Below are 24,197 nucleotides of genomic sequence, written 5' to 3' on the forward strand. Positions count from 1 at the left end.
CATCCTAAAGGAGCTCTATTGGATTGAGATCTGGTGACTGTGGAGGCCATTTGAGTTTAGTGAACTCGTTGTCATTTTCAACAGTTCAAGAAACCAGTTTGAGATGATTTGAGCTTTGTGACATGGCGCGTTATCCTGCTGGAAGTAGCCATCAGAAGTGGTCATAAAGTGACGGACAATACTCGGGTAGGCTGTGGTGTTTAAACGATACTCAATTTGTAATAAGTGGCCCAATGTGTGCCCACACCATCACAGCATTTTTCAAATCTTCTATTGTCCAGTTTTGGTGAGCCTATGTGAATTGTAGCTTCAGTTTGCTGTTCTCAGCTGACAGGAGTGACACCGGTGTGTCTTCTGCTGCTGTAGCTCTTCTGCTTCAAAGTTGGAGGTGTTGTGCGCTCAGAGATGCTCTTCTGCAGACCTCAGCTGTACCTAGTGGTTATTTAAGTTACTGTTGTCTTTCTATCAGCTTGAACCAGTCTGGCCATTCTCCTCTGACCTCTGGCATCAACAAGGCATTTTCTCTTTTTCAGACCATTCTCTGTAAACCCCAGAGATGGTTGTGTGTGAAATTCCCTGTATATCAGCTGTTTATAAAATACTCAGACCAACCCGTCTGGCACCAACAACCATGCCACGTTCAGAGTCACTTAAATCACCTTTCTTCCCCATTCTGATGCTCAGTTTGAACTTCAGCAGATCGTCTTGACCATGTCTACATGACTTAATGCATTGAGTTGCAGCCATGTAATAAGCTGATTAGATATTTGTATTAATGCACAGCTTAACTGGTGTACTCAAAGATGCCAGTGAGTGTATAATAGCCTATATAATTTTCATCATATATGCTTTTAGTACTTATTTGTACAAAGTAGGCAAAGTACTTCTGTAAAAGAAAGAAATGCTTCAGGGTAAATTCAATTTTGCTGAAGTACGTTACATCCATCTTGTTGTATGATGGCACTTGATCTGCTCTGTATAAAGTCATTCTCAAACAGAATATCTATTTTATTAAACCTCCAATAGGCCATCTGGATCAGATCAAAACATGCATTTAAAAGCAAAAGTATCTGAGGTGTCATTTGAAACCCTGCTTGTCTGGTTTTGAGATCCTGACATGCAAAAGCTTCTCTTGCTTCAATCAAATCAGAGAGTAAGGAGTGCAAGAGTCTCAGTAAGACATAAAAGATAGCTTTGAGGAAACATACCATAACAGAGATGAGTCAAGCTAAGGCTGGGTAATCAAATACTGTTATAGGCACAGATATTTTTTCGATCTGTTATATTTCTTTTGAAAAGTGTCTCCTCGCAACTATATTTTCATCTTGTGGCTTCTTCTGCAGTGCGAGGATGATTATACATAAATAAATCCCTCTATTCAAAGAGAAGGTTCACTTCAGCAATTTATACACTTGTTTTCCAAATTTGCAAGAATAATCCAAGTTCAAACTGTGGCATATAGTTATTTGTGTCTACCAATCAGACAAAGAAAGGTTTGTGATGTATACCTTTCCAGGTTCACAATGTTAATGGTTTGCGATTGCAGTTTTCTTTTCCGTGGTAATACACTTGTGAAAAGAAGTAGGCTACACTTTAACATACTTTTAAAAAGAGTATTACGTAAATTATATACTTTAAAAGAATACAGTTTGAACTGAATGTGATGTTTTTGGACACATTATTGCATGTTATTTACAATACATGTAAATGTTTTATAGTTCGATATGAAATACACCAAATTGAAAATACTTCTGTTGTCTATGAAATTTTCAGAATGTACTGACAAGTATTTATGGTAAACTAAAATATATTGTGTATATGTCGTTTCTTTTAAAATTTGTATATCATATTTAAAAATATGTATGTAATTTAACATTTGTAATGATTAAGTTGCAATTTAGTATTTAAAATATATTAACTTTAGATGAAATTTCTAATAACACACTACAGTTCAATTATCAAGTGCTTTACACGCGCTTTAGTATGCTAGTCGGCTAAACAAAATAAGTTTAAATTGAATGCAATTTTAAATGCAGTTTATATTAAAAAATTTAATTTTACATTATTACAAAGTGCACTTTTAAAAAGTTTACTTAAAGCTGCAGTCTGTAACTTTTTTGGGTTAAAAATTACCCCAAAAAAATTTTGAGACTAAATTTTTAACTATCCACTTGCCTTAGCTCGATTCAAACCGGTAAGCTTGTAATAATGTTTTTAATTCCAGTACTGGTGGATTTCCACGGGAAATTCGAGCATGTCTTTGCGTCATTACGTCACATCTGTACACATAATGAAGGAATCTCGGCTAGTGGGCTTATGTGTGAGGATGATGGAGGCGGAGATTTACAGCCTTTTCTCACAGCTCTTGATAATTAAACTCATCGATTTGATGGCGGATCCAGAAAGGTTCAAACGGCAATCACCAGTGACAACTGGAGATTCACCCGTTGTAAAATGCAAAAGACTTCGGACTTCGGAATGGCTACAGGAAAAAAAGAGACTGCAACCGGCCCGTGCGAAAACAAGGATAAATATCGGAAGGGCATTAAATGTAGTCACGCAATGCTGATGTTGTTAGCATTAACAATTGAGAACAAAGTATAATTTGCACGGTTTGACATGATATGATAAAGCGATCGTTAGATTTAGTCAGCGCAATTTATCGCAATGCTTTTTCAACAAAAGTGGATGTTACTTGTTCAGATTACATTTTCCGGTGAAAATTCTTATGTTGGTCATACTTCCAAAAAGCAGAATCTGTGATTGCGAATGACAGTATGCACACCGGCGCGGCGACTGACTGCCGCACATTCTCCTCAAAACAATGGATTCATTCGCGCTGTGCCGTGCCGAGGCACAACCCACGTAAAGTTGATAATTCCGCGAATAACTGCAATTGCAGATTTCGAACAGAGGTGGCGACAAAGAGGAAAAACTGCAGACTTGAGTGAGTTAAGTAACAGTTATGAAAGTGTACTCCCTTTAAGTAAACTAAAGTGACATTCATAATACTATATCTGCAAGTACAGTTTTTTTTTTTTTAAACGTGCTTTTAAGATTTGAAACACACAAGTGCACATTCAAAACAAATGTGCATTTGTTTTTTTTTTAAAGAAAGGATATCCTATTACAATTGAGGGAATGCGTATCAAAGGGCATCATTTAGTAACTGGCTAGCTAATATGATGGTGTTTAATTTAAAAGACATTTAATAAAAGATATACTGTATATAAGACTATATAAACCCAATAGTATACCAAAACCAGGTGAAATCACAGTGAGATTGTTTTGGAGACCCAAGGGAGTCCGATTTTGCAGGGGACTGAATCTTGTATGATACCAGAACTAAGTGCCTATAAATGAAAGGACTTTAATTTTCCAGCTCTAGAGTAAGTCACATGACATATCCGGCTCAGTTGATTGGCGTAAAAACAAAGATAGCAGATTTCATGTGTCAGCCGATCAGCTTCCATTGAGATGATTTTTTTATTGATAGTTTCAGACCGGTAGTAAAATAATTTAGGGTGGATGTTCTTGCTCTACAATCTTAAAAATAAAGGTTCCAAAATGGTTTTTGCCAATTAAGAACCATTTTTGGTTCCTTAAAAATCCTTTCAGTTCTTAAAAGAGCCACTGTTTGTCTTTGCGTGAAGAACTTTTAAAAAATCTTAAGAACCTTTTTTCTTTCAATATAAAGAACCTTGTGATGAACCTTGAATGGATGTTAAAAGTTTTGCAATGAAGATGGCAATAAAGATCCTTATTTTTAAGAATGTAGAGATTATTTTTCTGAACAAATATTTGTAGATCATCAATATTTATAGTTCATCCTGCTGCAAGAGATAGCCTTTAGACTACTGTATTGTGAAATGTTTATTTTGCATTTGGTTTAGGAGTGCACTAGAATATAAATGATCTCAGAGTTAGCACACACGGAATAAACGCCACAAAACTTCAATTCTTTCTTGGTCTTTAAGCTGTGACGTTTAACTGCAATGAAAAGCACTATCATCTTTTAAAATAAACATTTTTTATTAGCCGTACTTCTGATCGGTAGTTTTGTGCCAGTGAAAATCTCCACTGAGTCACTTTGACAAATTGTGCAGTCGAACTTTCAGCGATTGAATTTATAAAGTTTGAATGTAAAGGTGAGCTGGAGCTGTTTTCCCGTGAGGAGCTTGTGGTGGATACGTGCTCCGGTCAATGACCTTGCGTGCCTTTCTGCGATAGTTCTCATGCTCAAGCCTCTGACCCAGGTTTCTGAAGTATTGTTCACTTTCATTCCTCTGATATTTTCTTCTGTGCAGTCAGGCAGCAAGAAATCATTCCCTCTGAAATTGGCAAGCATTTAAAAATCACTCGCCGCATTATCAGTTAGCAAGACAGACAATTAAAAATCGTTATTCTTTGTCCTGTGAGCGTCCCCAGTGGAGGATTCAGCCATTTGGATGAAACCTGTCAAAGCGATACAGGAAGGTCTTCATCCCTTGGGTGAAGAACATAAATTGGCTTTAATACTAACAGTAGCTTGTAAAGCATCAAATCTTCTGGCAGATAAACACGGCTCTTTCTCAGAAATGGTCAAATGTTGGCTGGCGTTCTCTGCTTTGAACTGGAGCTTTGTGAAAGACTGGGTCAAGTTCATGGCTTCCTAACAAAGGTGTTAATTAAGCAGGGTTAATTAATGTCACACTGAAGAGAGTCGGTTTGGTTTGATGAGATGCTTCCGAAGAGGGTTTAGGAGTGCCTTGAATTGGAACAGGAGCAGAAGGAAGGACAGAGAGGACAAAGTAAGGGAGCTTGAGAGAGAGCGAGAATGCAGATGCCCTTTGGACTCCAGTGATAAGAATCGTTCTGGCTTTCTTTTGTCCCATGCTGTCACTGTTCTCTTTTTTAAGAGAAAGTTTTTTTCTTAATCTTAAACTTTTGTGTATGATTCAGTCAGTGCCATTGCCCATGGCATAGAGGCAATCTTTCACCTTAAATACAGGGCATATTCACCCAAAAATGGAGTTGCAAAATTGTTTTGCATACAGGTTTGAATAACATGAGGTTGTTGAGTAAATGATGACAGACATTTTTAGTTGAACTACTCCTTTAACTGGAGGTTTGCACTGAGAGATTGTCCTTTCAGATAATTTTTCTAATTTTCTCTAAATTCAAACCACGGCATTACAAAAAGCCTGCAGAAATATCACATTTTCTCTGCAGTCATAGATGTAGAATGGGACATCAAAGTTAAGGAGGATGTAGATTATTTTGCGAGTAAGAGGATTAAGGTAATTGAGTATTTGGGAGGCTGGAGACGTGGACGGATGGCACCGCATGTGCGTGAGCAGCTGATGGAACGTTTGCTGGTTAAACAGAGAAGTTACTGGATGAGAGAATGATCAGAGAGGTGAGGCCAAGGTTACATTAAAGCAAATACCCTGAGCTATGACCATCTGTTGAACTGAAAATATCTTCTAAAAAATTACATTTATTGGATTTCTAGAGGATTGAACTGCTTGGTTTTTGCTTTTCTGAAGCACCACTGTTGTTAAAAAAAATGGCCACATTCTCTTTCCCATGGGAACAATTAAGCCATCAATACATTGATCAGACACTAAGTCAAGTCACCTTTATTTATACAGCGCTTTATACAATACAGATTGTTTCAAGCAGTGATAACACTAAAATGGTGCATTTCAGCTGTTGTTCAGCTGAAGTTAGTTCAGTGTTGATCCAGTTCCGTTGTAAAGATCACCAACAATTAAATTAGTTCATTTAATCTATAAAGCAGTTCAGCAAAAAATGATGTCATCGTACAGGGGTGCTTTTCCCGTACAACGACGTAACTCGCTGCTTCACTATAATACGATGCATCGTTGAAGAAATCAACTAGCCAGTCAAGACTGTTTCCCGAAACCGTATTGTCGCAAAGTGGTCGTTCAACCACTTTGGTTAATGATGTCACTCACGTGGTGGAATAATAACTAATTTAATGAATCTGTTTGAGATCGAATTAAAGCTAGATGTTTTGCTATAAATTACGGACATGGCATCTGTGGACTATTTCTAATTTTGTCTCAGTTATTATGGATTCAGTTACAGGATTTTATTTAAAGGGGTGGCTGATTATGATTTCACTTTTCTAACTTTAATTAGTGTGTAATATTCCTGTTTGAGCATAAACAACATCTGCAAAGTCACAACGCTCAAAGTTCAAAGCAAAGGGAGATATTTGCTTTTAAAGAAATCGCTTTTTAAGGACTACAACAAACGGCTGGTTGGGACTACACGACATTCCTCCCGGCTTAGTGACATCACTAACCCTAAAATTGACATAAACCCCTCCCCCGGAACACGATTTATAGATTACCATGACATATGCTAATCAATGACTAGAAGTTAACTACACATAAGCTACATAAATTCATCAACTACCCATTCAGAAATGTCCTGTTGCTTCTACATGTTGTCACTTCTTCTTGAGTCTCGCCATCTTTGTCTGACTCCGGTTTGAACATAAAAGGCTAAACATTTTTTGAATTTTCAGTGCATGTCTGTGTGAGGTAAAAGGACACAAGCTGTTGAAGCTCCGCCCTCTGTGCCGGGAGCAGCAGCTCATTTGCATTTAAAGGAACAGACACAAAACGGTGCGTTTTTGCTCACTCTCAAAAAGTGACAATTTTAACATACTATATAAAAATATCTGTGGGTATTTTGAGCTAAAACTTCATATACACACCAGGGGACATCAAAGACTTACATCTAGTGAAAAGGGAATTATACCACCCCTTTAAGATTTGATTCTTACGAGTTTAAACAGGAAATTGAGGGTTTGAAAAATGAATGTAGGGTAAACGGGGAGCATGATTGTGTCTTTTTTAATGTGGTCGATGTGATAACAGTTTTTAAACAGTGTAAAATCAGGAAGGCACCTGGGCCTAATAATATAGGGGGTCGATTACTTAAGGAATGTGCCGAGCAGTTAGGACCAATATTTAATGAAATTTTTGCTCTGTCCCTTCAACAACAAAAAGTACCTGCACGGTTGAAGCAGTCTACAGTGATTCCGGTTCCAAAGAAGAATAATGTACAGACATTAGAGGACTTTAGACCTGTGGCGCTTACACCTTTAGTTATGAAATGTTTTGAAAAATTAGTAAAGAGTGAAATTATGCTAAGGACTCAGAGTTTTCTATATCCCCTTCAATTTGTGTATACGCAAACTCTGAAAAGTCTGGCTAAGCAAGGTTTAGAGGATGCAGTAGTAATGCTCTTACACTTTGTACTTCAGCATTTGGATAAGCCAAAAACATTTGCTAAATTACTTTGTATTGATTTTTCATCTGCTTTCAATAACATTCAGCCACATATTTTAGTTGAGAAACTCATTAATGAATTTAAGTTGGATTTTAGGATGGATTTTAGATTTCCTTGTGCAGAGAATACAGAGAATTAAAGTAAATGACTGTTTTTCTGAATGGTTGGTGTCATCTACTGAGTCACCTCAAGGATGTCCTCTCTGCTTTATTATTTATCATGTACACTAATGATTGTAGGAGTAGCTTTAGAAATAGGCATATTATACAATTTGCTGATGACTCTGTAATTGTCAGCCTATAGTGAGGAGGACTCAACGCATGGTCCTGTGGTTGATGATATTAATATTTGATGTCAGAATACTTTTTTTTAACTTAATGTTCTTAAAACCAAGGAGATGACAATTGATTTTATCTCTAAGAGGAAATATATTCAGTATAAGCAAACAAGTATTAATGGAATGGTATTGAGAGTGTTGAACCGTACAAGTATTTGGGTACTGTCTTAGATAACAAATAGTCTTTTTCTCCAATTACCGAAGGTTTGCGTAAGAGGGGGCAGCAAAGATTGTATTGTTTGCAGGTAATTTAACGTGAATAAAACATTATTGTGTATGTTCTACAGATCCTAAATTGAGTCAGTGTTATCTTTTTCACTGTTGTGCTGGTTTAATTCTCTAAATGTAAAAAACAAGAATTTTCTTGAGAGGATTGTAAACCAAAGAAGTAAAATAACGGGGAGGAAGCAGATGACTATGGCTATATGACCAGCTATATCGTAGACAGGTCTTGGGTAAAGCCCAGAGCATATTGTTAGATGATTCCCACCCCATGTGTCACGCGTTTTACCTCCTCCCTTCTGGTATTCGGTACAGAACTCCTATTAGTAAAACAAATCGGTTTATTTAAGTAAAGTTCTTAAATTTAAGGTAAATACTTTTTAGAAAGGATTTTTTTTTTTGTGTGACATGCTTATATGCTGCAACCAAAATGCCTTTGGGAAACACAGACTCATTGAAATTATGCTGAAAACGACAAAACTTGCGACCATAGTTGGCTAACGATGCTTTCGGGAAACTCAGCCCTGCTCACTTCAGTTCCCAACACCATCAGTAGAGTCAGATTATTAATATTGTTGAATATTAAAGGGATAGTTCATAAAAATGAAAATTCTGTCATCATTTACTCTCCCTCAAGTTGTTCCAAACCTGTATGACTTTCTTTCTTCTGCTGAACACAAAAGAAGATATTTTGAAGAAAGTCGGTACAAACGACTGATGGACCCCATTGACTTCCATAGTAGGAAAAAAAAAATACTATGGATGTCAATGGGGACCAGCAACTGTTTAATTACCAACCTTCTTTAAAATATCGTCTTTTGTGTTTAGCAGAACAAAGGAAATCATACAGGTTTGGAACAACTTGAGGGAGAGTACTGTAAATGATGACAGAATTTTCATTTTTGGGTGAACTATCCCTTTAAGTGATTAAAGATTATGCTTTAAAAGGTGTACTTGTGGAGAGTACTGTAGTACTGTAAAGGGGCATGGAGTTAACCTGGCATAGACAGGTAAAAATGTTTTGCTTCGCTGGTTTTACTAAATATATTCCACTGCGCAGGTATAGAATTTTAAGCACAAATCTGTTGAGGTGTGAAATTGCTTGTGTATGTTTAATTGCATTGACAAATGTATCGATCAATCCCATGTCTATTTTCTCTCTGTTTTTCCACTATGGTCATTTATGTAACAAGTCAATAACTCACCAATTAAAGTTATTATTCTATAGGGAATTTGAAAAGGCACTCTTTAACTAACAATTTTCTTTTGGGCAAAGATGGTTCCAGAATCATGTTGGAATCTGAAGGCAAAAAAAAAAAAAAAAAAAAAAAAAAAAAAAAACTTAAACTTGCATATTTATTCCTTGGACCCAGCACTCCAGTTCCGCAGCCAGTGAAACAGCTGAACGCAGGAGCAATCAGATGTTGAAAGCTCCCTGTGTGATTGCCATGCATGATTTTTTTCATCAGCTTCATTATGAAACATGGTAATTATATAATTACATATCAGGCACCGTGTGGATTGGGCATCACTGCAGGAGGGAATCTGCTTCCACTATTTGCATTCTCATAGTGCTATTAACAGCATAAAAGGTTGATCAGATTAAATATGGTGTGGTGGTGCTTTTTGCCTCACTTGGCATTATACTTAGTGAGCCGCCTAGGTAGGGAGCCTTTTAAGCAGTTATGGGAATTAAAATCTTTCCCAAAAGGTAGGAAAAATAATTATGTTGCCTTCATAACATTAATATGCTGTACATATACTGTAAACTGTTGTTAATTGTTCATAATAAATGAACTAGTGTTAATTTATAGAATTTATACACTTTAGCATATGCTTTTAAAAAGTATATTACAGAAATAATATACATTAAATTAAAATACTTAAGTGTGAACTGAATGCAATGTTTTTGGACACTTAATTGCATGTTATTAACAATTAAATGAAAATGTATTATAGTTTAAATTTATATTAAATGCAGCTAGTTGAACATGAGAGTAGGACTTTAAATGCAATTCAAATTTGTATTTTTTTATAGGCAGAACGTACTGACAAGCATTTATGGATGTTCACTAGATTTGGAACAAAACAATAGAGTTCAGATAGATTGACGTGGGATGCTGGAATAGCCCATATCTGCAATAAAGTTATTTGAATGAAAACGAGGTGTTTGCAGAAAAAAAAAACCCTCAAAACATTTAAAGCCTATGAAAAAGTCAATATAAATAAACTCTTGTTTAATGGCGGCAGTACACAATAAAAGAGCAATAGTGCTTTTGTTGTATTCTAAGAAATCACAGTCTCTAATGCTATCAATACCGTTTCACTTCACTTAGGTATCGACAGCTCCCCTCCAGCTCATGCTAATTGCTAATCAGGAATCTCATGAAGCCGGTGATTGATTTAGTTAAGGGAGTGAGAAACGGCGGCACGTTGTGTTCTGTGAAGCTCTGATTGTTTGTTTGCGTTTCCTTAAAGCTGTAATTGGCTTCTTGATCAGAGGAAGAAAACACAAAGGAAAGCGGCAGATTAGCGCACGCTTTGTCAAGCACACACACTGTGCTTTTAGAGTGGAAAGGTTTTGATTAACTGGGCTCATAATCCCTCTTGAGTTTCAGGAAAGGACTCAGCCTTTGGTCCAGACTCAGCGGTGCTGTTCCGGTTCTGGAGGAACTACGCAGGAACAGGAAAGCCATTAGAGAGAGACAAATGAAGAGAGCAGAGGCAGCTATTAAAGCAGGACGAAAGATAAACAGGAACCGATAGGGAAGGAAAGATGGAAAGGAAAAGAAGAGTGAGAGGCATTTTAAATTACACAGGAATGAGACTAATGCAGAGTTGCAAACAGGAACTAACGGTGAACACATTAATCTCTGACTTTACCTGCAAAATTCCCAGTAGACGTGCAGTTCTATTTTTAACCCGTTGGCAATATGTTTTATGAGGCAATGTTTGAAAATGTATTTTTTCTGTTAAAATATTTTCTCCAATCTTAAAACTTCATTTGACGAGTAGATTATAATTGAGCCATTAGTAGGTTGATTTCTCAGAGAATTTTAATTAATTATATTTATTCAATATTACTATATTTAAAACAAATTCATGATAGTTGATACTGATTGGATGCAGCGGTTTAAGTCCATTATTATCATCACAGGGTTGCTTTGTGTCATTACAATGGGATAAATGTATTTTGTGCTCTTAGTGCAGACATGCTGGAATCAGATGGTCTGTTTTGTAGACCGTTTTATTCATTATAATGAGAACCTGCTGATTTGTAGCGTCATTTACTTGCATTTACCCTCGGTAAATAAAAAGAGGACAGATTTGTGGGGGTAGGTCATTGAAACCTCATGGTGGGCTGAATTTCCCTTGAGAAAAAAAAAGTAGTGTTTATACTTTATCATATACTTTTAAACAGAGGCGGCCTTTGCAGTTTGGTTTCAAAGAATCAGTCTGAGGCCCCCCAATGAGAAAAAAAGACAGACAAAACATTTTATGCAATGCGACTGCAATTGCTTTATTAACTCTGTTATATTTAACAATGTTATCTCATATTTCACTTTTATAGTCTATTTGTATTCTATCTCTTGAACCGGGACAATTGCTACAATCACGACCGAAAACAAAATCAGCATTGAAATTTCTTCACTCTCTCAGGCCCTCAGCTAAAATGAATTATACTAAAACCACCAGAAGGTGGCAGCAAATCATTGTTTTAACGAGTGAGTCGTTGAATCATTCAGTCAAACGATTTGTTCAAAATGGCTGATTCATTAAAGGGATGGTTCGGAGTAAAATCAACACAGGGTCCTTTGCACCATGACCTCGAGCCAAACACCCCCCAGAAGCTTTTTTTCCCTTGGTCGAACATTATTAAAGTTAGAGCTTATTCAGAGATATCAGCCGAATGGCTTAGTGCAGGCGCTAACGGATCTTATGATGTATCTCGTAAATGACCCCACTAATAATGCCCAGAATGGTAGCAAACTTCTACAGTAAATAGGTTCTGTACTCATAAAACGAGGCATTGGAAAGTTTGTGAGTACATCAGGAGTTTATTTAACACTTGCCTGATGGCTAATGCTACTGCTAACCTGGACGTCGAGGTCACTTCAGTGATTAGGGAAAAGCACGTAGTAGGGAAAAGTCCTGGCAGAAAGCAAGTATATCCAACATTTTTTAGTATTATTTTTCCGAAGTGTTGACAACTTAGTGGTAACTAATAATTAGGGATCATGGTGCAAAGTACCCTAGGTTGATTTTACTCCAAACCATCCCATTAAGGGAAAAAGCAAGTGAGAGTGAGTCGTCCAGTCATTCTAGACCGATTCATTAAAAAAAACGCAGATTCATTCAGTTACAAAATGTGCTTTAGTATGTTTGTCAACACATCAAAATAAGTGCACTTTACAACATGACAAAAGATCATTACAACATTTTGACATTATTACAAAGTGCACTTTTAAAAAGGGTTTAGAAACATAGTCATGAAAGTCTACTCTCTTTAAATACACTTTAGTGGCCTTTTATTTCATTAATATTATATTATCTGCAAGTTCACCACACGTGCACTGTGCACATTCAATATAATTACTCTAAGTGCACTTCTTTTTCACAAGGGTTGGAAGGTCAGACATTGAGTGCGCTAATAATATAAGGTAGGGATAATAAAGGGATCATAATGTAATCCTGGTGAACTACACTTCTTAAAGATCTGCTGTCTTTCCTGCTTATACTCATGAAATCTCCCAAAATATGTCTCAGCATCAGATTAACATGCAACAAGGGTCATGTCAGGTGGTGCACAAAGCACTTGAACTGATTTTGTAGACTATAAACAGAGCTTCATTCATCTTATCTCATTGTCTTTGTAGCCCTGAATGTGCATGTGTGAAAATGTGTGCGTTTTTGTCAATCTGCACAGCAGGACTCGCTTTCAATCTTCTGCTTTAAGTCTGTAACAGCTCTCTACCATGTAAAACAGACAAACACCACCTGCTGCGCTTTTCCAGAATCCTTTTGCGTGTGTATCATAGATTCCTTTAAGTGTGTGTGTGTGAACGGAAGATTCTGGGCTTCAAATTGGCCATAAAGGCTTGATTTATTTGAGAGGCCAGCTTAGAGTCCAATTACATTCTGCCTCCAACAACAGAGTTTAGAAGCAGACCTTTGCCAAGTTTACTCTAAGTATTACTAGTGAGACACTTGTGGGGGTGGGGATTTACCAAAATCTTAAACTAGCCAAAACAAATCTAAACTGGTCTTAGATGGTTTCCTTTTTGGAAAGTCTTTTTTTTTCTTTTTTGGGCTCTGGTCGGCTTAGGAGATCAGCTGACCAACTAGCAAAACCATCTGAATACCAGCTTGTCTAGTCTGAGAGACCAGCTAAACCATCTTTAACCAATCTAAGCTGGTTTTAGAGGGTTTTAGGCACTTTTTAGCTGGAGTTCAGCTGGCCACCCCAGTAAACCCGCTAAACACCAGCTTAGCAAGGCTGGGAGATTGGAAGACCAGCTTAAACTAGTTAAGACCAGGCAGCTAGGAAGGTTTAAACAAGTTCAGCTGGGAATTATTCAGTATACATCCTCTAACAGTTACCATCTACAATGCACAACGACTCTCTGATTTTCTTACTACCGTTCTCATAAAACATCAAAGCTATTGCCTTTTTTGTATCTCAATATTTTTCCTGCAGGTCTCTGTAACTCTCTATTTGTCAAATATGCCAGGACAACAGATTGTTTTGCGCATAGCACTGGACAAAAGGCTTTATTGTGAGGGTTCGTCATGATGGAGTGGAAGGGTTGTGACAGGCCAAAAAATGACTTTTTCTTGGGAACGTCTTTCATGTTGGGATGACAGTTTGCCAATATAAACTCTTATTCTATTATCGGCTAAACGTCTGCGGTCAGTGCGGATGTGTCATCCATTCATAGTAACTCTCATTTTGTTGAAAGTAAAGTTAGTGTGTAGTTTTATTGTGGTATTTGCAGTAATGACAGAGGAGGTGACCTTTGAGCTGGAAAGGTGATTCTTAGTATTTTATGGTCAAACGCTTATAAAACCACAACCGGACTCTGAAAATATGGTACATGTTCATCATCAAAATGCCTTGCAAACATGTTTTAATGAATTATTTTATTATACAATATAACTGACTTATACGATTTTATTTGTTTCCATGACTTGGAAATCCAATCATTAAAAAAAAATCAGTTTGACATTTCACTGAAAAAGAGCCATTCTGAGAATGATTTGCTCACAATTCGGACATTGCAATTGCTTGCACTACAAAAAAAAGCAACATCTAACTGATTACATATTTTTAAACAAAAACTAAATTATGTAAACCCACATTTACAATTCTCAGTTATTTTCTTGGTTTTCCATGACCTCGGGATCCCTGAGCTCTGCATTTTAGTCAGAAGCAAAGACATATTAGCAGTCAAATTTGTGCCACCCTGCAGTTTACCATCTCAAATTTGCAAGGCAGATACATCTATTACATCCGAGCGTGTGTAAAGTGACCCTCTTGCCCAGTAAAAGCTGTCCCCTGACTGAACGGGCCACACACTGAAGGTCTAATGCATCTGTTAGGGAGTTTTTTTACTGATCATATGAAACTCAGAGAAGCTGTAATGAGATACAGGAATATGAATGGCCATCTGCCTCCATCTGCCATGACATTCCACAACATCAGATACTCCTCTGCCCGTCTGCCTACGCCGAGAAAACTACACAAACTTCTCTCCATCTACACGTGCCAAGAAGCTTCCCCAACGTCTCCAACTCACTTCACCAAACTTCTATTCCTCAGCCAAATCCTTGTGGCTGTCACTGTTATAACTACTGAGGTGGCATTATGCTGAGATGAAATGCTTAATTAAAGCGGTGGACGGACCTGTGCCAATGTTCCAGAGGACAGTAGACGCTGGGTGATGCATTAAGGATTTTAAGAGGTTTAAAAATTGTATCACTTAAATGATGTGTCAAAACTGTCACAATTAAAAAAGTGCTTCAAGATGGCAGTCCAGAGCAGCACACACTCCCTTGATGGTGTCGCAATGGGTTAGCAAACTTCAGAGCTGTTTGCAAAGTAAGTTGTACACTTTAAGTGTCCTTGTTGGACCCCACACTGTGCTTTAGGTGTGGACCACTTACACTATGCTAATTGAACACTTGGGTAGTGAGATGTCCTTGTGTATCCAGTCTTTCCTCCACTGCATTGCAGGGCTTTTTAAGAGCCCTTCTGGCCCGGCTCATGCCCCAGTCCTGCTGGCCTCATTAAACAGAGTTTGACGGAGTTCAGGGTTGGACAACCATGTCATGCGGCTGAATCCCGCTGAGCTGGCAGTGTGATGGACCATTCGATGTTTCCCATATTTTGACTCTTAAAAGTATTGCAGGTCTGTGAAAGTAAAACACAGTTGGTGGTAATGGGAGCATGAATAAACTGCAAACACACATACATGGACTTGCTGGAGAGAGAAACGGAGATGGAAAGTTTCGCCTGAAATCAGACATGTGGGCATGAGTCATTGCTGTTTTCTGAGGTCTGCTGGCTGCTCATGTGATTAGATGGTTCAAGTCGCATTTATGTCAAAGTGTAGCCATGCGACATTCTACTGCGTGTGTCTTGTGTGCTTTAGATTCCCTGCTCTCTCTCTCTATGTGTGTGAAACTTCTCCCGCTCTACATCATGGGATCCACTCGATCTACAAGCAGCATTAGCACATCTTCTACTTCAATTGTTCCAACTTTCATTCCTGTTTGTGCTTTGAGCATGTCTGAGTTGAGTTGAACTTGGCCGCCATCCAGTCCCTGTTTACACAGGTCATTTATCAGACAGAATGCACCTATAAAAAAAGGAACGAATAGCATGCTGCCTATGGCATATTCAAATCCTGTGTTGGTGTCGGGATTCCTCCGGGTGCTCCAGTTTCCCCTACAATCCATGCAGCAATTAGAGACACTAAATTGCCTGAAGGTGTGAGTGACTGATGTTGGGATAGTCTTCAGCATCCCCGTGACCCTACATAGGACAAGCAGTTTGGAAAATATATGACATTGATAACTGGTTGAATAAGCTGCAAAATGAACAAGACTTTTTTGCAAAGCGCTGACAATGATATGACACTGAATATCTATCCACAAAGGTCTATTCTGTCATTCCATTTTCAATTCTAATTTGTGTCTTTGTGTGTTCATTTTGGTCTGCTGTGGTACATTATTGATAGAGTATGTTCACAGCCTTTGATCTGGGGGGTCATATGTTAAAGATAGCCATTAACAGACTCCCGATGCCACTGGGGACGCATCAAATATTCAGCACTTGTCTGGACATTGGCAGGCATCCTCCCCAGAGGCATTCGCTTTGTCCAGTAAGGCACAAAGAGAGAGAGATGGAATAAAGAAGGATGGAGGTGGAGAGTCCTGAGAGAGACAGAGACAACCTCACACCACCCCCAAGATACAATCAATACCTCCCATCTCGACAAACAGCTGTCAACAAACTGACTACTCTCACAGCTCCGCCAGAGCTCCCCGCATGTGTGAGGCAGGTGCTTCATGGGGGGTTGTGTTGTCTGTATTTGGCCAGAGCTCCTGGTGCTCTTGTGCAACTCTACGATTTCTGGAGCATGAAGTGCTTTGGTGTGATGGTGCATGTCTGTGACGCCCGGCTGAAAATAATGCCTTCTGTCTGCTGGGTGAAAAAGAGCACGGTAAACTGCAAAGAGGACTGGAGAGAGGGGATGACCTCTGAGCATCAACTGGACTCGTTGAGGAACTCTTACTTTACTGATGCTCTGAGCATGCGTGCAAACACACTCGCGTTCAAAAGCACTGCCAAGCTCCTATCCTCCAGGTGCAGTCCTGACAGGCCCATATGGGCAAGAAATCACCGTCACCCTCCCATGTCTACCGCTCACCTTGGATTAGCGCTGCGGATAAGGAAACTTCCAAACTGTACTGAGACATATGCTACTAAAAGTGTGACCATACGTTGATAATGACAGCGACTGAATCGCTGGAGGCCGCCCAATGTTGGTCACTAGAAGGCATTCTTGCTCGACTGTATCCATTTGTATCATCAGGCGCTTGTTCTGCTCGACTTTCTGCATTGGTAGTCATCGCATCACATTGCAGTGCATTTACATAAAGTTGAACTTTGTTCAAATTTGTCACATCGCCAACTGTTGCCGTCAATCATGTCATCTTAAATTGCCAACTCTCGTTGAACTTCAATAACTTTTGGTTGCTTTGTCACGCAAATCACTGTCAGTATGAACGCCCATTGTGAAACAATTTGTGTCACCCATATAAATCACTGTCACACTTCCATGTCTACCGCTCACCTTAGATTAGTGCTGCGGATAAGGAAACTTCATAACAGTAATGAGATATATGCAGCTAAATTTGTTGTGTGACCATATGTTCAAAACGACAGCGAATGAATCGCTGGAGGCCGCCCACTGTTGGTCACTAGTAGGCATTCTTGCTCGACTGATGTATCCATTTATATCATGAGTCGCTAGTTTTGCTCCACTTTTCTGCATTGGTAGTCATCGCAACACGTTGCTGAGCATTTACATACAGTTGAACTTTGTTCAACTTTGTTGAATCGCCAACTGTTGCCATCAGTCATGTCATAAATTCCTAACTCTCGTTGAACTTGACTGACTTTTGGTTTCTTTGTCACGGCAAATCGCTGTCACTGTGAATGCCCATTGTGAAAACAATTTGTATGTCTACTAACACCTGCACTAACTGAGATGCATCTAAAAAGTGTGAACTTGCATGCATTCACACTGACAGCTGGAGGTTGCTAAGTAGCTTACTGTTAGTTGCAGTAGGAGTTCTTCCTTGAGTTCAGTTTCCATGAGGTCAATATAGCTGTTACGCTTTCTGCATTCCCGTTTGTATATGCCGTATTGTGCCACTCTGTATTTACATAAAACTGAACTTTGCTCAACTTTTAGTTGCATCGCCAACTGGCATCTCAGACTCTCACTGAAACTGAATGAGTTGCTTTGACTGCATGGCAGTTCAGTGTAAATGCCCTTTAAGAAAACAATTTGTGTAATTTATATAAAGAGTTTTTTTTTTCAACTATGGGCATTGTGAAACTCTCTTTAAACACACTTTTCACACTCTCACTAGTTTATATAATTTATCTACTATCTATTTATCTACTAATGTTCAACAGTTTTTTTTCCTGAAGGTGTCTTTTCCAACACATCTCAAATGATATATACTCATTTTCTCAAATGATATATACTCATTTTACAGCATTCTTTGGTTAAAATGACATTGATGCAAGTTATTTTTTATTTTATTTAGATTTTTGTAATAAAAGGACAAAATCATTTGCATTTTATGCATTCTAAACACACACAATTAAATATTTTCACGCTTTTTTGCAGAATTTGAGAAATTACAGCTGAATTGGAAATGACAATAAAACAACTGTACTGTATCAAACGATTCTCTTCACCAATAAATCGTTAATGTTTACCACCCTATCTTGAATTAGAGTTGCGGAAAAGGAGAGTTCCTAACTGTACACTTAACAGTATCCAACCATACAATGAGCAAGATTATGTGAGCTCCACTTTTTCATTGTAATTCAGCACATTTTCATGAAGTTAAACTACCCAGAGGCTAAGTTTGAGGCTCAGAGGTTGCTCATTAATAGCTCAGAAGACCTACTGTAATAAAGTTCTTAGTTATTTTATTATTATTTTTATTTTCATTGATTTTATATCAACTTTTATTTCATTGTGAAAACTAAAATGAGTCAATTGTAGACATACAGTAAGAGTATAGAGCTATAAAGATTATTTGATAAATGTTCAGATTGAGATCTGTGACTTTTAATTGAATGCTTTGGTATCATGGCAAGTCTAAGCAGTTTTTTAAGGTCTCTGATGCTCAAGAGGAGACGTGTCTTTTTCACACAAAAAAGATGTGAGTAGCAAAACAAATATCTACAACCTAATTGCTGTCTTAAGCCCTATTCGGACGGGACTAGTTTAACATGGAGATGTGGGGTAAAGTAATAATTAGTTTCTCTGTGATTTTAGTCCCGTCCGAATGTGCCATCTCAGTAATCCTTACGGACAATGTCCGTAAAGATTACGGCGACTTTTACCTTCAGTAAAAAGGTCCGGAAAAATGACCTCAGGTAATACTAATCCCGTGCGAATAGACCCGCTGTAAATATGTACGTAAATATTTAATCATTTCCTGTTTAAAAGTAGTTTTCCGTGGTTTTTCAAGTATGGAGACGCTTGAAAAAGCATTCAGTTGCGTTCTAGACGCTGAGACGAGTCTGTGGCAAAACTCAAGTGTTTTCCACACACCATTCAGATCAGAAAGAAGATCGAAAGCACTTGTTAGAGGCACGAAACATCTTTTAGCGTTAGGTAAGTGCCTTTTACCAACACAATCCAATTTTGAAGTTAATTAATACATCGTTTGACCGGACATAACATTTTTATATATAGATAAAATATAGATTATATGTGTTTGCGCATCCCTCCCACTTCTGCTAGTTTTAGTGAGATATCTTATCCCGTGCGACGTCCTGTGGTAAAATTACATTACTCATCCACCCTTGTATTGTTAATCCCGTATAGGGCTTTAGAGAATCTATCAAGACACTTGAAATCATTTGTATTTTTTCCTTCCAATTTTGTTGCATATAGCCAACAGTCAGCGTCCCTCATGTCTTCAGAAATAAACTCTTATTGAAAACAAATGACTCACATCAACACAAATTATAATTGAACATTTAGTGGAGTATTTGCTGAATCCCCATCTGTACATTTTCAGATCCAGACTTTGGAGTTTTATTGCATCAGTCTGTCCAGTGTAATAGAGTATCCAGTGTGTCAACGTGAGTGCATGAGAGAGGGGGAAGAGGATGGAGGCAGACCTGGAGGCGGAGCCTTTGCTCTGATTGGTTGCAGCAAAAAGGGGCTGTCACAGAGTGGGCCGGATTAGCAGAGGTGGGGGAGGTGCCTCGCTCATTCTGTACCTTTCAGCTGCAGATCAGAGCACAACGGCGAGAGATTAACACTGTTCACAAGCCCCGAGACGTGAGGAAGATGGAAGAGGACCATGAATGCGTTCGTGCAAGGGACAGAAAGCTGATTTAGGGATGCTCAGCACCGGTTTCTTCTTCTAGGAGTGCCTCAGGGTAAGGACTCACTGTCCCTTGTCTGTCTCTTTTAGGAGTCTCTCTTATCCTTTGAGGCATGGACTACATATTATTTCAACCTTCCTGGGACTCTTTTTCTAAAATTCCGGAGTGTCTTTTTTCACCCTGTTTCTAAAAGAGTGAGGGATATTTGTGTCACGCACTGATTCTCTCAGACTTGTCAGGCTTCATTCGAGAGGTCCTTCTCTTCCTTTCTCTCTTTCTCTCTGTCTTTGTGATCATGCACTGAAATCATCAGTTCGTACACTGAGGGCACACCTGTCTCTCAAATTCACTCACTTGTGTGGATCTATCCAGAACTCTGCAGCTGGAATTTTTGGGATGGATATTGTGATGGATATTGGGATTGCTGTATACTTCATTTCACGCTGAAGCTGCCGCACAAGACAAGGTGAAAAAGGGTGAGAACTTTTTTTTCATCTGTTTCACTTTTGTGTATGATGTTTATTAAATATATTATAATGCCATATCTATTTAAAAAAAAAAAAAAACATTTAATTTTTTTAATATATATATATATTTGAAGGTTATATAAAATTATGTATATAGTCTGTTTAAAATTCATTTGCACAGGCAGTCAGATGTTCTTGGTTTCAGTGAAGCTCAAGATGCTCATAAAATAATCTCAAATTATTCCCGAGAACATGATCCTTTACATAAATGTATGTGCCATTAACATAAAAGAGACAAACCAAATATTAAAACATTCTTATCATTTCCATTTAAACCACTCATTCAAATTGTTTAGACAATATAATTTGCAATACAAAAAAAACCCAAACTAATATTTATTACAGATTATTATTTCTCACAGATTAGGCACTGATTTTTTTTTGACCCCTAACATGTGAATCCCTTCAGTAGTGAACGCACTGTTACAGATTTATAAACATGACATGCTTTATTTGCACATAAACATTGACTCACCTTGACGCCAGTAGCCGCTGGTTGTCATATTAAAACTTTCTGCCCTTGTGGCCGAGGATGGCCGCTTTTTAACTACTGGCTGTGTGTATGAGGTGAGGTGTGTGTGTGTGTGTGTGTGTGTGTGTGTGTGTGTGTGTGTGTGTGTGTGTACTGCCATGTGATGGGCTAGTCTCTTGATACCGAAAAGGTTACTGCTAATTAAACCACATTTCTCTCCACTGAAGCACAAAATGTAGGACTCCCTGTGATCCTCCCAAGCAGCTGTTATTCTCTAAACACACTCCAGTATCTCTCTCTCCACTCACACATCTGTATATCAGCGTTTAGCAATCTCACACTCTCAGCTCTCCACAGAGCGCTGTCCCTGTTTCCCTTCACACAAGCTGAGCGATCTTCAATCAGTGTGTGCGAGTGTTTATACACTCAGGGAGGGGTTCATGTTTGTGTGTATGCACTCAAGGGTGAGATTGTGAGAAATTGCGTGTGTGAAACAGGTGTGTATCTCTTCGTTTTGTTAGCGACAATAAGCTTGTGGGACATAAAGTCAATCAGTTCAACCTTTCCCAGCTTATGCACGTCACAACTTCGAGCTCCATCATGATTGTGAAGGTACAATGAGATTTGTATTTTTGGTGCTTCATAAAATTGCTGCAATTACAGTGAATGTAAACATCAAAATAGTCCCTATTTACTTTCTTAATACATATAAAACCACTCTAATTGTGAACGTTTCATCTGTGCACATTATTCAAACATGGTTAGTCTTTGTAATTTTTCCTCAAAAAGAAATGATTTAGCTTTTCCGATGAAATCATTTGACCCACGTGAATTGGATAATGTTAACCAATAGCCAAACACATATTTAGTCATCGTTTTTAGCAAATTCAAATTTGGTCCATTTGTCTTTCAGGAAAAGCAATTCATGTTGGCTTAAAAATGTAGTAAATAGTAAAATGTAAATAAACAAATCAAAAGAGGAAAATACATGTAAAACAAATGTGAAAAATATCGGAGCAAAGACAAATATTTTATAATATATATATATTTTGGGCATTCAAATTTAACCTTATTCACTTAAAATACATATTTAATAGTGTGTAGAAGAGTCAAGGTAAACTAAATATTTTACAGATTATTGGCTTTATGTCAGTGACAAGATTTAAAGTTATAAACTAAATTCTTTATAATATCATAAATGGGTCTTTACAGGGCACGTGAAAATATACAGCTGCCATCATATTTTAGTACGGGTGTCCTTTGCAAAGAGATCCTCATATTTAGGGGTCCCTGGCATTAAAAGTCCAGTATACTAAGACAAATGTTACAGCAATGGCAGATATTAATCTTGTTATATGATAATTAAATCATACTATCGCATTGCCTTGTCCTCGTTTCACATCTCATAAAGTTAATGCTTCGTGTCACTGTTCATATCCATGTCTGAAGTGCCATTCCTACTTCGATATACGAGCAGGAGAATGTAGTGTTAAAGGCTTCCTCTGAGCCGAACCAAAGCTTTACTCTTCCTGTAATAGTGCTGACACATTTCTGTTGGTTTTGCAGGACATTTACACTCATTTTATAGCCTGCTGGAACGGCGGCAAGCAGTTTACTGACAGTACAGAGCTCAGTCTCGTCACTCATTCTCATGTCTCGTTGTTGTGAACAGGCCCTGTTTGTGATCGTGATGGTGGTCACCAACTGTGTACACACACATGTCTAAAGCTTGGCTTAGGATGATTAGATGCCCACTCTATCCTTCTGAACCACACACACACACACGCACACGCACAAGGTCTGACAGATGGCCTTCCTTGAGAGAAAGACAGTGATCCTTTATCACCTTGTCCTGTGTAGTATATCAACAGCGTCGTTTGAAGAAATGAAACAGGCTCCCTGATTGCACCAAAAGGGCAGTTTGCTGACAGAATTGCAAGGATAGTGACCCCCAGAGTGATGCCGAAACAGCTTGTTTCTGATTCAAATCACATTTTAGCATTCAAACAGCTCCTTTTCATCCTTCTCTGGTTACTCATCTGTTATTCCTTCATCTTTCTCTCTGTGTCACTCTCAGTAAATGTCATAAATTCAATGTGCTTCACATTAATGTGGGCTAACCGAATGGTAGATGTTGCCAAAAATTCAAGATTAAGGGGTAGGAGTGACCAGAGATGGAGAAAAGTATGTTTTAACTAAATTAAAAGGAAACATAAGAAATTGTATTTTGAATATTTTATGGAAGCAAAATATTTTTTTTTAGTCTTGTTTTTCTCATGATAGATAGATAGATAGATAGATAGATAGATAGATAGATAGATAGATAGATAGATAGATAGATAGATAGATAGATAGATAGATAGATAGATAGATAGATAGATAGATAGATAGATAGATAGATAGATAGATAAATCAGGATATTTTTTTAGTAGCAACAATTCAAGGTGTCAAGAGAAATTTTTTTTTTATTAATATTATAGTTTTTTTCTTGACACTTTAAATTATTGCTACAAAATCTTGATTTATCTTTTTTATCTTGACTCTATCCTGATTTTTCTTGGTCTAGAGGAAACAATTTTTTTTTATATTAAATTATCTATCTATCTATCTATCTATCTATCTATCTATCTATCTATCTATCTATCTATCTATCTATCTATCTATCTATCTATCTATCTATCTATCTATCTATCTATCTATCTATCTATCTATTATGAATGAAACATATCTTTGTAACCATACACCCCACATCTTATGCTCTACTCGTGACTCGTGTAAAGTTGGTTTGACAGAACTGGGGTTGTTTGCATGCTGGTTTTACAGCCTATGGTCACACACAGTGATTAGCACATCATAAGCTCAGTCTCACAGGTGCACGCAGATATCTGTGACCTCTCAGTCTTAATGGAAAACCTTGCCACAGGTCTCATCGCTAACACTAGAGGCCTCTCTTTGTTGTGAGATGAGTTATGCAATGCAAGACTCCACAATGCTGTTTTTAGCATCGAGGTCAGTTACAGCAAAGGAGCTTTTGATGGTTTGATGGCCGAGTTTTTGGTGCAGTAACATATAATCCCACACTCACGTCAGCTGAAACATAAGAATAAAGACTAAAGGTGAATATCGTGAATAGTGTGTTATACAAGACAGCGCTGAGAGAAGAACTGAAGTGACCCTGAA

At 37.9% G+C, this 24,197-nt stretch overlaps 1 protein-coding gene across 5 annotated transcripts in view; it reads left to right on the plus strand.

The window, feature by feature from the left end:
* Positions 1 to 24,197, plus strand: part of large2 (LARGE xylosyl- and glucuronyltransferase 2) — a 125,500-nt gene that overhangs the window by 31,842 nt on the left and 69,461 nt on the right. The window contains exons 1-2 of one of the 5 annotated variants that reach the window (XM_081373296.1): positions 19,916 to 20,072; positions 20,391 to 20,494. The exons of 1 other annotated variant lie outside the window; for it this stretch is intronic. The gene's annotated coding sequence lies outside the window, so the exon portion shown is untranslated. Of the gene's footprint in view, positions 1 to 19,915; positions 20,495 to 24,197 lie in introns of those variants that run through there. 3 more of the 5 variants (XM_081373297.1, XM_081373299.1, XM_081373300.1) reach the window with 3 other exon arrangements.

Source organism: Scardinius erythrophthalmus (assembly GCF_964197995.2).
Source record: "Scardinius erythrophthalmus genome assembly, chromosome: 8".
Classification (NCBI taxonomy): Eukaryota; Metazoa; Chordata; class Actinopteri; order Cypriniformes; family Leuciscidae; genus Scardinius; species Scardinius erythrophthalmus.